This window comes from Hemiscyllium ocellatum, chromosome 23 (genome assembly GCF_020745735.1).
Source record: "Hemiscyllium ocellatum isolate sHemOce1 chromosome 23, sHemOce1.pat.X.cur, whole genome shotgun sequence".
Lineage (NCBI taxonomy): Eukaryota > Metazoa > Chordata > Chondrichthyes > Orectolobiformes > Hemiscylliidae > Hemiscyllium > Hemiscyllium ocellatum.
This window is the reverse complement of record NC_083423.1, coordinates 15,867,337-15,882,593: the sequence shown is the minus strand read 5'-3', so window position 1 is coordinate 15,882,593 and position 15,257 is coordinate 15,867,337. Positions and strand designations below refer to the sequence as shown.

Here is a 15,257-nt window from a genome sequence, read left to right as displayed (position 1 = left end):
TTTCATGAGCTATAGCAGAAAAGGCACAAGAGGACTCAGAAATTGAATTACAATTTGACATAAAGGTTGAATGAAGGCAGATTATAGTAGCAGTACTTAGTGATTAAGATGGTGAGCCCATAAATTAGCTTTATGTTTTATTTGAAAACCATCAGTAATTTTGGATAAATGTATTTACATTGAAGGTCATTATTACATTTTAAGTTTTCTGACATGTTTTCCCCACCATTCCTTTTTTGGATATTTTAATTACCTCTCTGGGACAGAAATCAATGGATACTTGCAGTATCTTGACTTAAGCAGCCAATCCTTGAATATGCCTAGGCACAGTGAGTGACAATGACTGATAAATTACTGTGAATAAGCATGTTTCTAACAGGGAGCCTTCTGTCAAATTTAGATTGAGGAATTCTGCTTTATTGGCTTAGATAATGGAATTTAGTGATGTAAAGCATCCTTACTGACAAAAGGTTATGTGACAGACCCAAGCTGAGGTGATGACATTCTATACAGATTATCTAAGAGGAAGAAAACATTGTTCAAAAACAGCATGGTGATACAGTGGTTAGCACTGCTGCCTCACAGAGTCAGGGACCCGGGTTCAATTCCTGCCTCAGGCAACCGTCTTTGCACATTCTCCCCGTGTCTGCGTGGGTTTCCTCCGGGTGCTCCAGTTTCCTCCCACAATCCAAAGATGTGCAGGTTAGGTGAATTGGCCATGCTAAATTACCCATAGTGATAGGTGAAGGGGTAAATGCAAAGGAATGGGTCTGGGTGGGTTGCTTTTCGGTGCAAACTTGTTGGACCGAAGGGTCTGTTTCCACGCAGTGAGTAACCTAAAAAAAAATTGCAAGACTGGGCAGAGAAAATACTACCATGAAAAAGCTTTTTTAAAGAGTTCACTAAGAAAAAGATCCAGGAAAAAATATCAAAGAACAAGAACAAAGAATAATGCAACACAGTCCCTCCAAGCCTGCTCTGCCACATTTTGCTTTTCCAGATTAAAATGGTCTTCACTTATAGGATCCGTATCCCTCTATTCCTTTCCTATTCATGTATTTGGACAGATGCTTCTCGAATGCTATCATGTCTGCCTTTCACCACCTCCTCCGACAATGCATTCCAGGCACTCACTACCATTTGTACAAAAAAACTTGCCTCGCACATCTCTTTTAAAAATCCCTCCTTGCATCTTAAACCGGTATTCCCTTGTAATTGAACCCACCACCCTGGAAAAAAGCTTCATACTTCCCACACTATCCATGCCATTCACAATCTGATGAATTTCTATCAAGTCACCCCTCAACCTTCTGCATTTCAATGAAAATAAACCCTGTCTATCCAACCTTTCTTCACAGCTAAAATCCCCAATACCAGGGAACATTCTGGTAAGTCTTTTCTGTACCCTCTCCAAAGCATCCACTTCCTTCTGCTGGTATGGTGACCAGAACTGTACACAAGATTCCAAGTGTGGCCTAACCAAAGCTCTATAAACCTGCTGCATAACTTGCCCATCCTTATAGCCAATGTCCCATCTAGTGAAAAACATGCCACTGGCCTTCTTAACAATATTATCTACTTGCACTGTCACCTCCAGTGATGTGTGCACACACAGATCTCTCTGCATATCAATGCTCATAAGGGTTCTGCCATTTACTGTATAATTTCCATTTGTACTTGACCTTTCAAAATGCATCACATTTGTCTGGATTAAATTCCATCTGCCATTTTTCTGCCCATCCCTCCAACTGATCTATATCCTGCTGTATCCTCTGACAATCCTCCTCACTGTCTGCAACTCCACCAATATTTGTATTGTCCGCAAATTTATCAGCTATGTTTTCCTCCAATATATTTTGTAGATCACAAACAGCAGAGGTCCCAGCACTGATCCCTGTACAACATCACTTGTATCGCCCTCCATTCTGTAAAGCATCCTTTCACTGCTACCCGGTCTTCTATGACTAAGCCAGTTCTGTATTGATCTTGCTGGTTCACCCCTGGTACGATGTGACTTCATTTTTTGTACCAGTCTGCCATGAAGGGATCTTGTCAAAGGCTTTACTCAAGTCCATAAAGTCAACATCAACCATTTTTGTCTCAATGATCTTTGTCACCTCCTCAAAAAGCTCGATCAGGTTAGTGAGCCATGATCTTCCCCACATAAAACCATGCTGTCAATTGCTAATAATAGCATTTATTTCTAAATTTGGATCGATCTTGTCCCTGAGAATCTTTTCCAATAATTTCCCGACCACCAATATGAGACTCACTGGCCTGTAATTTCCAGGATTATCCCTGCTACCTTTCTTAAACAGTGGGACAATATTGACTATTCTGCAGTCCTCTGTGACCTCACCTGTGGCCAAAGAGGATATAAAGATGTCTGTCAATGACTTATCTAATTTCATACTTTTTTTTTTAAGGTGCAGAACACCTCTTCATTTTTAATAGCAACTTGGCTTAGAAACTCGATATGCCTTTACCCGAGATCATCCTCCACCAATTTCTTCTCTTTGGTGAACAGTGACACAAAGAATTTGTTTCAGACTTCACCTACCTCTTCTGGTTCCACATATCAATTCCCTCATTTGTTCTTGAGTGGCCAAATCCTTATCTGGCTATGCTCTTGCTCTTCACATACGTATAAAAAGCCTTGGGATTATCATTAATCCTGTTTGCTAATGATTTTTCATGATCCCTTTTAACTCTTCCAATTCCTTGTTTAAGTTCTTACCGACCTTCCTTACATGCTTCAAAGACTTCATCAGTTCCCAACCTCCTAGACCTTATGTATGCTTCCTTCTTCTTTCTAACCAAAGTCATAACATCCTTGGTCATCCAAGATTCACGTAACTTGCCATACCAAGCCTTTGTCCTCCCAGGAAGGTGCCGCTCCTGAACTCTTATCAACTGCCGCTTGAAATACTCCCAAGTGTCCGATGTAGGTTTACTGTCAAAAAGCCAATCAAAATTCTCCAGTTCCTGCCTAATATTGTTGCAGTTTGCCTTCCCCAAATTTAGCACCTTCACTCGAGGACTGATGGTATCCCAATCCATGAGCATCTTAAAACTTATGGTATTATGGTCACTACTCCTGAAATGCTCCCCCATTGAACTTTCACTCACTTGGCTGGGCTCATTTCCCAAAACCAGGTCCAGTATAACCCCTGCCCTGGTTGGACTCAAGCACTTGGATTATAAAGGAGAATTAAAGCTATAATTGAATTGGACACAGTTCAAAAAAACCTGTTGCTAAACTTGGATGGTTAATTTTGGAAAGTGCAACTAACTAATAGTTTGTTTAATTGCCAATAGCTCATTTTAACTTTTGTAGCACTCAAGCTGTTGTGGTACAAACAATACATGGTGAAGTGGATGCATATAAAACATATACAGATGTAAAAACAAGGGAAAATGTAAAATGTTTTTACACTTATCTCACTCTGCATTCCATTGAGAACTCTTCTAATAAGGTAGCTTGAAACTAAAAGCAATTCAATAATTGAAAGTAGATGACAACTTAGTGTGCAGCAAGGCACAACGTACTGACTTAGATAATATATTTTTCATCAACAATAATGTTCAAAAATGGTTCATCTAAAATAAACTGAATAACAGCTGTACTGGATAAATAAATCATGATCAAATTCAAAATAAACAAAAAATATTCAAAATTTATTTCTGGAAGTAGAAATTTTTGATTTGGTTACGACATTGCTTATTTAAGAAAAGCATAGGAACACTGGCAACCTTTATAATATATTCTGTTCTCCTGACCACATCCTCTTGCCTTACCCTTGGCTTAAGGACAAAAATACAATCTCAACTTCTCATTGTCAGATTTCCAATATTTGATTGAATCTCCAAATCAAATTGGATATCATCCTTTCTCTTCTCCTCAAACTCAACAATCCAATGTCAGAGTCCAGCTGAGCATAATGACCTTATCCTTTAGTGAAAACATCATTCACAAAAAAAAAGTCAGTCAAGTCAGACTGAACAGTTAATAAAATTAATACTGGGCTTGGTGGGGAGTTTAAATGCTATCTTGGCAAGTTTTGAAATTAAATTATGCAAGTCTTCTAATTTGAGATCAAGCACAATAACAACGGAGTCTGAAAGAGTTCAATGATTTTTTTTATATTGCTTCTAAGGTAAGGAAACCCGCTAACCGTAACCAATTCTAACCTGTCCATGATTCTAATACATACTGCAAGATTGACAATTAATAGTTCCTAAGTAATTCAGTTTTAAAAAGGTAGTGTGTCAGTCAGTCTTAAATGATGGGCAATGAATAGAGCCTGTACTGTCCCAGGCTTATTTTATTTAACTTGGGTGTCATGAATTATTCAATCTTTGATTTTTTCAATGATTTTAACTGATCTTAGCAATTCACAGCCTGCACTACTTTGGGGAGCTGGTTCCTTGGTACCAGTCATCATCCTGAACAAACTGGCCGATCATGTATGTTTAGACTGAAAGAACTGGAAAATGGATCAAAGATGATCTGACAAATTAAATGAACAAGAAATTTTGTTTTGATTCGGTCAGGGACTGTTAATATTGCAAGAAGAAATCTTGCAATTACATCACAAGATTTCATTCTTTTTGATGAAAACAAACTTTGTTGCTTATCAAAAAGAATTGAACAAAGCATGTACTATTATGTTATACTGTGAACTTTTTTCCAATTTTTACTCAGACCGAAGAATTCCTTTATACATCACAACAATCTTGAAAATGCATTATTTTCTTCAGTGACTGTTATGACACGGAGGTCGAACCCCTCTGCTAATTAAAATTAAACACAGAAAAGCTTGCCTCACCTCGTAATCTGCTAAAAGTGTGAGTAAATGAAAATAACTTTTAATTTCTACTATTTAACGAAAAATAAAAATTTACTTTCCTAACTCTAACAGTGAATACTAAATAAAAACTATGAACAAATCCAAGCCCTCCAATTTCTTCACTAATTACGGTCTTGTCCCAACCGTATAAAAATGCTGCTCCAATAAACACAATTATTAAACATTAGTCCCTACAGTCTCTAATGCTGACTACCTTCCAGTCTTCCGAATCTGTTACTTCTCAGAGTTATAGAGATGTACAGGATGGAAACAGACCCTTCGGTCCGAACTGTCCATGCCGACCAAAATTCCCAACCCAAACTTGTCCCACCTGCCAGCACCCAGCCCATATCCCTCCAAATCCTTCCTATTCATATACCCATCCAAATGCCTCTGAGATGTTGCAATTGTACCAGCCTCCACCACATCCTCTGGCAGCTCATTCCATACACGTACCACCCTCTGCGTGAAAAAGATGCCCCTTAGGTCTCTTTTCTATCTTTCCCCCTCACCCTAAACCTATGCCCTCTAGTTCTGGACACCCCGACCCTAGGGAAAAGACTTTGTCTATTTATCCTATCCATACCCCTCATAATTTTGTAAACCTATAAGGTCACCCCTCAGCCTCTGACGCTCCAGAGAAAACAGCGCCAGCCTGTTCAGCCTCTCTCTGTATCTCAAATCCTCCAACCCTGGCAACATCCTTGTAAGTCCTTTTTGAACCTTTTCAAGTTTCACAACATCTTTCCAATAGGACTGTTGCTGAACAAAAAGACCAATAGGAAGGAGACCAGAACCGCACACAATATTCCAAAAGTGGCCTAACCAATGTCCTGTACAGCCGCAACATGACCTCTCAACTTCTGCACTCAATACTCTGACCAATAAAGGAAAGCACACCAAATGCCTTCTTCACTATCTACCTGCAACTCCACTTTCAAGGAGTAATGAAAGTACACTCCAAAGTCTCTTTGCTCAGCAACACTCCCTAGGACCTTACCATTAAGGTGAATAAGTCCTGCTAAGATTTGCTCACCCAAAATGCAGCACCTTGCATTTATCAGAATTAAACTCCATCTGCCACTTCTCAGCCCATTGGCCCATCTGGTCTAGATCCTGTTGTAATCTGAGGTAACCCTCTTCGCTGTCCACTACACCTCCAATTTTGGTGTCATCTGCAAACCGACCAACTGTACCTCTTATGCCTGCATCCAAATCATTTATGTAAATGACAAAAAGTAGAGGACCCTGCACCGATGCTTGTGGCACTCCACTGGTCACAGGCCTCCAGTCTGAAAAACAACCCTCCGCCACCACCCTCTGTCTTCTACCATTGAGCCAGTTCTGTATCCAAATGGCTAGTTCTCCCTGTATTCCATGAGATTAACCTTGCTAATCAGTCTCCCATGGGGAACCTTGTCGAACACCTTACTGAAATCATTATAGATCACATCTACTACTCTGCCCTCATTAATCTTCTTTGTTACTTCTTCAAAAAACTCAATCAAGTTTGTGAGACATGATTTCCCACGCACAAAGCCATGTTGACAAGCCCTAATCAGTCCTTGCCATTTCAAATACATGGACATCCTGTCCATCAGGATTCCCTCCAACAACTTGCCCAACACGGAAGCAGGCTCACTGGTCTATAGTTCCCTGGCTTGTGTTTACTGCCCTTCTTAAACAGTGGCACCATGTTTACCAACCTTCAGTATTCCGGCACCCCCCATGAAACTATCAATGATACAAATATCTAAGCAAGAGGCCCAGCAATCACTACTCTAGCTTCCCACAGAGTTCTCGGGTACATCTTGTTCAGGTCCTGAGAATTTCTCCACCTTTAACGTTTCAAGATATCCAGCATTTCCTCCTCTGTAATCTGGACATTTTGCAAGATGTCACCATTTATTTCCCTACAGTCTATATCTTCCATATCCTTTTCCACAGTAAATACTGATGCAAAATATTCATTTAGTATCTTCCCCCATTTTCTGTGGCTCCACACAAAGGCTGCCTTGTTGATCTTTGAGGGGCCCTATTCCCTCCCGAGAGAACTTGTAACTTACAACACAGAGTTGAACCTCTCTGTAAATTAAACCAAACACCCAGAAAAGCTCGCCACGCAATCTGTTACAATATAAGAGGCAGAGAACGCTCAAATTCCGGTATTTAAGGAAAATAATACCCATTTATTTTCTAACTCTAAATGCGATCAGTAAACAAAAACGGTTCACAAACCTAAGCTCCCCCTTTCTCTTAATTGCTTATTATCTGTTTCCAACTCTATAAACAATTTGTTATTCCAACAAGATACTTTAAAAAATACATCAACTGAATTTCAAAATCTCACAGTCTTCTTCTGTGTCTTCACTCTCCCAGCTGCTAATCTCCCCATGGGTCATCTTCTTTCTTTTTACTGCAAGTATGTTTCACATGAAAAGGAACCTTTGATAGAGAATGTTTTCTAGTTTCTTTGAGAGCAAGATGTTAGGTGGACAATTAGCTCTAAAGAAGTTTCTTTCTCTCTGGCGGCTTCTCTCTGGTCAAGTTTCAAAATGTCCGCATTCTTATATTACCTCAACATCGGATCATCTCATTGGTTCAATGTTGGCAGAACAACACATTCAAATTAATTTGGGCTTTAGTATCTTGGGCATAATTTAAATTGATTGACAACAATTAGAATTTAACCAAAACAGCAACCAAAATGCAGGTATTCATTTCACAGCCAAATGTTACATATTTTCAATTTTCCATTACACTCTGGGACTGCCATCTAGTCATATACATAGGTACTTGTAATCTCGCAGTTCAGTATAGCATTCTCTCTCACTTAAAAGTACAGTACATACCTTAAACTTCACAACACATCTTCCTGTCCTTCCGATTCAGCTGTCTTCTCCCTGGGCTGTCTTTTTACTGCTTTTGCAGGAAAAGGTAACTTTTGATAGATAGTGTCTTTTGTGATTTCTTTGAAAGCAAGATGTTTATTTCCTAGGATGGCAGTTGCTCTCCAGTTCAATGGCAGTTGCTCTGACCAATTTTCAAAATGCCCTTATATTTTACCTTTACCCTTTCATTGGCCTGATGTTATCAACACAATAAACTCAACTCGATTGGGTTTTGGTATCCCTGGGCATAATATAAATTAATTGGTTAAATTTGAATTGTTGTCAAAACAGCAACCAAAACTCAGGTATCCAATTAACAGCCAATTGTCACATGCATCTATTTTGGAAGAGGCCATCCCTTATCTGTTCTGTATGCTGGCAGCTGTGACTGTACTTAAATTCAGGAAACACTTTATCTTAAAGTGACTATACACTCTTTCGACCTTGTAACAGTGACCAAACCAAAGCTTTGCCACAACCCACCAACCTTCACTTTAATTCTTCCCAGTGTCCCAAATTCATTGGAAAGATGATTATTCAGGATCCTCCAATGAGTTTTTTTTTGGCTTTTGTGAACCTCACCAATGAGGATGTCTTAGTCACTTATTGAGGGTGCTGGCAGATACTCTATTTTCATATTATAGTATTTCATTTTAACTCTGTTGACTATTTCTTTCACAAGTCACTGTGAAGACCACTACAGACTTCTTCGAACTACTTGTCTCAAAAACTGATTCAGATAGCAAGCACATATATAAATTAAGCCAAAGTGCATTCTAACCAAGCTCCACCTTGAATCTCAATTTCTATTGCAATGTGGCATGCTTTGGAATAGTGGAAGGAGTAACATAAATTAATTATTTTACCATTAGCTCAACTCTGATCCTCCCAAGCATAGTAATGATTGACATTGCGAATAGAATTTCATGACAATTTCTCCAGAGTCCTTGATTCTACAACACCTTTTGAGATGGATTATGCGATGTTCAAAATTTTTCATTATCACCTCTGACCTTGTACATTAAACACAAGCTCCATTTTAAGGAATTAATCTAGGTTTGATCGAGTTATATTTCCATCACCACTGTTTTTAACGGATGCCCAATTGTCTTATATTTAACACTTTAATCCCAAAAATAATATTTCGGAAACTGAAGATTATGTTCTAAAAGACAAACCATGAACAAGATTTTCACAACAGGGTCTGTAAAGGTAATGGTAGCTTCTGAAGGTTGAAAGAATTTGATTGACCTAAATTGAGCCTATTCCCACCTAACATTAATTCACTTTCCAGCAAGAATCAATAGACATTGAACTACACCAAGTGCAGTGGCTGACCTTCGTTCTTCCTAGATTGAGTATCAATATCTGGTGTAGCACCAAACTGTTGAATTGGTTGAGATTAGCTTAAGAAATTTGGAATGAGTGTTTAAAGAATTTCAATTCGAGTACGAGCACAACAAATTTAGGCAAAGATCTGATCAAAATACTATTATCATGTGAAATTTATTCACGATCCCTTTTGGAACAAATAATTTGAGATTTTTGGATCAGTTTATAACTAAAACCCTGTCTAAATTGTTCAGAATTAGCAAAACTGATTGACTATTTATGTGCTGAATCTTTACTGGCTGACCTAATGATAGTATGATTAAATAATTAGTTCAGCTTTGTCCAGAGCTGAAAATTGTTAGACGTTGGAACTAAAGTTACATAGATATCATTTCCAACTCCTGAAACTGTAAACTGTACATTTAATATATTGTTGGTCTTACACGTGATTACAAATGCAAAGTTATTGTAATGACAAATATAAAAGTTCCCAACAGTTGAAAATGCTGAATTCTCTCATCAATCTGACCACCCGGAAACAGAAAGCGAGAGAGAAAACAAATTTGCAGTTCCACAGAGTCAAAGAGAACCAAGTTGTACAAATCTACAAAAAAAGAGAGTTGTAAAGTATTAAGAACATAAGAACCAGGAGCAGCAGAAGGCCATTTGGCCCTTTGAGCCCACTCAGCCACTCAATAAGATTATGGTTGATTTTTTTGTGGCCTCTGCTCCACTTACCCACCCTCTCACCATAACCCTTAATTCTTTTACTGTTCAAAAAATTGTTTTAGCTTTGTAAACATTGCATGAGGAAGCTTCAACTGCTTCACAGGGCAGAGAATTCCATAGATTCACAGCTCTCTGGGTGAAGAAGTTCCTTCTCAATTCAGTCCGAAATCTACTCCCTCTAACTTTCACCCACCAGTGGAAATATCCTCTCTAGTTCTACCTTATCTATTCCCTTCATAATTTTGTGTTTCTGTAAGATCCCTCCTCATTCTTCTGAATTCCAAAGAGTATAATCCAAGTCTACTCAGTCTTTCCTCATAAGCCAATCCTCACAATTCCGGAATAGACTGAGTGAATCTCCTCTGACCCCTTCTAGTGCCAGTCCATCCTTTCTCAAGTAAGGAGACCAAAACTGCACACAGTACTCCAGATATGTCTTCACCAGCCCCTCGACAGCTGTCACATAACCTTTCCCCTTTCAAACTCAATCCGTCTCGCAATGAAGGACAAAATTCCATTTGCCTTCTTGACTAAGTGTTGCACCCGGAAACCAACCTTTCGTAATCCACGCACAAGGACATCCAGATCCCTCTACACAGCAGCATGCTGCAAAATTTTATCTTTCAAATAAAGCCCATTTTAACTGTTATCCCTGTCAAAATGGATGACTTCACATTTATCAACATTGTACTCCATCAGCCAGACCTTTGCCCACTCACTTAAATTAGCTAAATCCCTCTGCAAACTTACAGTCCTCTGCACACTTTGCTCGACCACTCATCTTAGTGTCATCCACAAACTTTGACACACTACACATGATCCCCAATATAAAATGCAAACAATTGACTCCAACATTGATCTCTGAGATACACCATTAGTCACTGACTGTCAACCAGAAAAACACTCATTTATATCCACTCTTTGCTTTCTGTTAGTTAACCAATTACAATTCATGCTAATACATTTCCCATAATGCCATGCACCTTCATCTTATGCAACGCAGTGTCAAATGCCTTCTGGAAATCTAGATACACCACATCTACTGGGTCCTCATTGTCCACCGTGCTCATAATGTCTTCATAGAATTCCAGTAAATTAGTTAAATATGACCTGCCTTTTAGGAACCCATGCTGTGTCTGCCCAATGGGACAATATCTATCAGATGCCTTGCTATTTCTTCCTTGATGATATTTTCGCCACAACAGAAGTTAAGCTAACGGGTCTAAAATTCCTCATTTTTTTGTCTACCTCCTTTTTCAAACAGTGGCATTGTATTTGCTGTTTTCCATTTTCTTCTCGAACTACCTCCAGAGTCCTGCGAATTTTGGGAAATTACCACGAGCGCATTTGCTATTTCTCCTGCCATCTCTTTTAGTACCCTGAGATGCATTCCATCAGGGCCACGAGACTTGTCTACCTTTAGCTCCATTAGCTTGCCCAACACTACCTCTTTTGTGATCATAATCGTTTCCAGATCTTCACCTACCTCAATCTTATCAATTTCTGGCATGTTGTGAGTGTCCTCCACTGTGACACAAAATATCTGTTCAATGCCTCAGCTATTTCCTCATTTCCCATTAAGTTCCCCTACTCATCCGCTAAAGAACCAGTGTTTACCTTAGCCACTCTTTTTTGTTTTATACATTTGTAGAATATATAAGCTGCTAGAACTGCTGATATTCTCCAGAAGTCTGTCTTTCAGTTGCAATTTATTATTGTATTGCCCTTTTCTGAGGGACAATAATCAGCAAAGAGAATAATTAATGTGTTGAGAACTGAGCCAAGGAATCATCGGAACCAAGCCAAAGTTTTAAATCTGCCTCTGAAGAAATATGGCATTGACGTCAAGATTTGAAATGAAATCATCAAAGACAGACAGCAGAGAGCTATAATGATTGTGTACAGGCAAGGTGTCAACTGTTCTGAATATGTTAAAAGATTGCTAAAGAATCAGGGAAATATTGGTAGAGGGATCAATATTATTCTACCTCTTTTTCACCTTTTTGTACCTCAAAATGGCAACAGATTGTAGCAACAAAACACTTTTCACTGAATCTTCAAGATAGCTGTGACAATAATCAGTCAATCATCATGCAATGAAGAACGAGTCCTTTAACATGGGTCTGTCCCTTGAATGGTCCAACTTTCAATACGAACTGAAATAACTATACAAATACTGGTATCCCATCACCAAGTAACCCCTTATTTACAGGTAGAGAATCCTTGACAGTGATCCAGCTCCCCCACAACTAACCAAGTGCAAACAGGATGTCGGATACTCCTGTTCTTATCTGTCAGCCAGGACTCCCTGATTGGAACAGCCCCAAAGAGGGAACTCATTTTCAATGTGGTCCACCTGGCTGACCTCATGACAGGAACCAATAGATTAGATTCTAAGCTCTGCAGTGCCAGCACATCCAATCATGAATGGTGGTGGACAGACAAACAACTCAATAGAGAAGGCAGTTCCGTAAATATCTCCATCCTCAATGATGGAAGAGCCCAACATATTGGTGCAAAAGATAAGGCTGAAGTATTCTCATGAATCTTCAGCCAGAAATAACGAGTGCGTGATCACCAGTGATCCCCAGCATCACAGAGGCCGGTCTTCATCCAACGCAATTTACTTCACGTGATACCGTAAAGGTTGTGGGCCCTGACAACAACCTGGCAATACTACTGACGAAATGTGCTCCAGAACATGCCACATCCCTAACTAAGCTGTACCAGTACAGCTAGAACACTAGCATTTACCTGATAATGTGGAAAATTGCCCAAGTCCTATACACAAATAACAAACAAACCTGACTCGATCAACAAGTACCTTATCAGCTTCCTCTCAATCAGCAACCCACATGATTGGCACCACATCCACTAGCATCCACTCCTATCACTGACATTTAGTCACAGCCATGTGTACTATCTACAAGATGCACTGCAGAAATTCACAAAGATCCAAAGACAGCACCTTCCAAACCCATGACTACTTCCATCTCGAAGGACAAGGGTGGCAGTTAAGTAGAAACGCCATCACAAGAGAGTTCCCCTCCAAGCTATTCACTATCCTGACTTGGGAAGATATTGATGTTTCTTCACTGCTGCAGGTTCAAAATCCTGGAATTAATTCCATAATGGTATTGTGGGTCTACCCACAGTACATAGACTGCAGTAGTTCAGGAAGGCAGCTCACCACTATCTTCTCAAGGGCAACTCGGGAAGGGCAATAAATGCTGGCCAGCCAGCAATGCACACATTTTACAGTGAATAAGAAACAAGGATCAACAGGAGATCAACCTGTTATGATATCCTTACGGCAGGTGAGATTTAAACCCAGACTTGCTAGTCCAGAGGCAGGGACACTACTACTGTGCCATGGAACACCTTGATCAATATGTATACTTATCTCAATATGCTAAGGTATCAGTTTAAATTTTGTAAATCGTTAGGCTATTCCAATTTATTCAAATGTTCAGATTTGGTGTGAAACTGAAACAATTTATTTAAAAAAAAGAGGGGGATAAAAAGCAGGAAGCTACAGATCAATTAGCTTAATGTCTGTCCTGGGGGAGGTGTTAGCAACTATTGAATACATTACGACAGAGCACTTAGAAAAGTTTGAGGTCATCAGACAGAGTAAAAATGGCTCTAAAATAAAAACAAATGACTGGACAATGGAAATCTGAAACAAAGCCAGAAATTTGTGGAGAAACTCAGCAAATCTGGTAGCATCATGGACTCACACTGTCACTCCATTTTTCTGTCCACAGATGCTGCCAGACTTGCTGAGTTTCTGTTTTTGAATAAATATAGCTTTGTGAAAGGCAAATCGTATTTAACTAATTTAATTAAGTTCTTTGAGGAAGTAACATATCTTACAGATAAAGAGGAACAAATGCATGTGCTATTTTTACATTTCCAGAACACATTTGACAAGGTGCCATATCAAAGGTTGCCAAGGAAAACAAAAGATTATGCTGTCAGGATTAACATGTTGACATAGACAGAGGATTGCTGCTGAAAATGTGTTGCTGGAAAAGCGCAGGTCAGGCAGCATCCAAGGAACAGGAAACTCGACGTTTTGGGCATAAGCCCTTAGCCAACAAGGCAGAGGTACATAGATTCTAAAAAGTAAGTAAAAGCAAAGCAAGAGGCTGAAAGGTTATTGGAAAACGCTAGGAATCATTTCAGCCATGATCTCAGTTCGTGGTTCGGAAGGCCGAATGGCTTATTTCTGCTTCTTGTTCCCATGTTTGTATGCAATCGTCTTCTGCATTTGTTGAACAATTTGGTTGTCACGAATCACGTGAAATATTGTACCACAAGGTGTTAGGTCAATCAGAAGGCAAAACAGGAACGCTGTCTGGCCCTGTGCTTTGTTTCCAAGCCACTGGGAACATACACATAAACAAACTATTAAACAATTTAATAATATTCAAATTTTCAAAGAAATTGTATTCAAATTATGAAATTGTATATTTTGTGCAAAGAATAAGCATTCTTTATGAGATCACTCTCGAGTATGTTAGCGAGCTGAAATGAAACGGTACAACATGATATTCTATATTATAAAAAGTCAGTTTTATTATACATCTGAGCCAAAGTCCTTGGAAGTTTTGTTTAAAGTTGAGACTCTTTGGCAGCCTTTTACAAGTATTAATTACACTTATTTATTATGAATGATGAATAAAAAGGGTCAGTTTTAGCATATCATGGACATTTCCATGATTTCGCAATGACCTGTCTAGTATTGACAGATATGCAAAATGAGGAGTACTTACAAGGATATAATACAATTGCAATCTCAGGACATCCCAATGCACTTATAGTTCATAAAGTACTTTTGAAGAGCAGTCATTGTTCTACAGTGGTTGATGGAGCAGCCACAATAAATTCCCACATCAGAAATGTGCTATTGATCAGAGAATCTACTTTATCAGGTTGTAAATTTGCTGGCTGAGCTGGTAGATTTGTCCTCTGATTTTTTTGTCACCATGCTAGGTAACATTATCTGTGAGCCTCTGATGAAGCGGTGGTGTTCTGTCCCGCTTGCTATTTATCCATCTTGGTCCGGTGTGGTAGGTGATTTCCGGTTTTGTTTCAGAGAGGTTATTAAATGGGGTCCAATTCAATATAGTTTGTTAACAGAGTTCCAGTTTGAATACCAAGCCTCAAGAAGTTACCATGCATGACTTGGTTTAGTCTGACCCAGTCGAACTGGTGTCCCTCTTTGTCTGTGTGTATGGATACTAGAGATAGTTGGTCATGTCTTTTGATGGCTAGTTAGTGCTCATGTATCCTGGCAGCTAGCTTCCTACCTGTCTGTTCAATGTGATGTTTGTTGCAGTCTTTGCAGGGTATTTTGTATATGATGTTTATTCTGCTGGTTGTTGGTATGGGGTCCTTCAAATTCATCAGGAGTTGTTTCAGTGTGGTGGTAGATTTGTGGGCTACCATG

General features: G+C 39.2%; 1 protein-coding gene across 1 annotated transcript in view; it reads right to left on the bottom strand.

The window, feature by feature from the left end:
* Window positions 1–15,257, bottom strand: part of exoc4 (exocyst complex component 4) — a 582,261-nt gene that overhangs the window by 223,768 nt on the left and 343,236 nt on the right. The gene's annotated exons all lie outside the window — the stretch shown is intronic.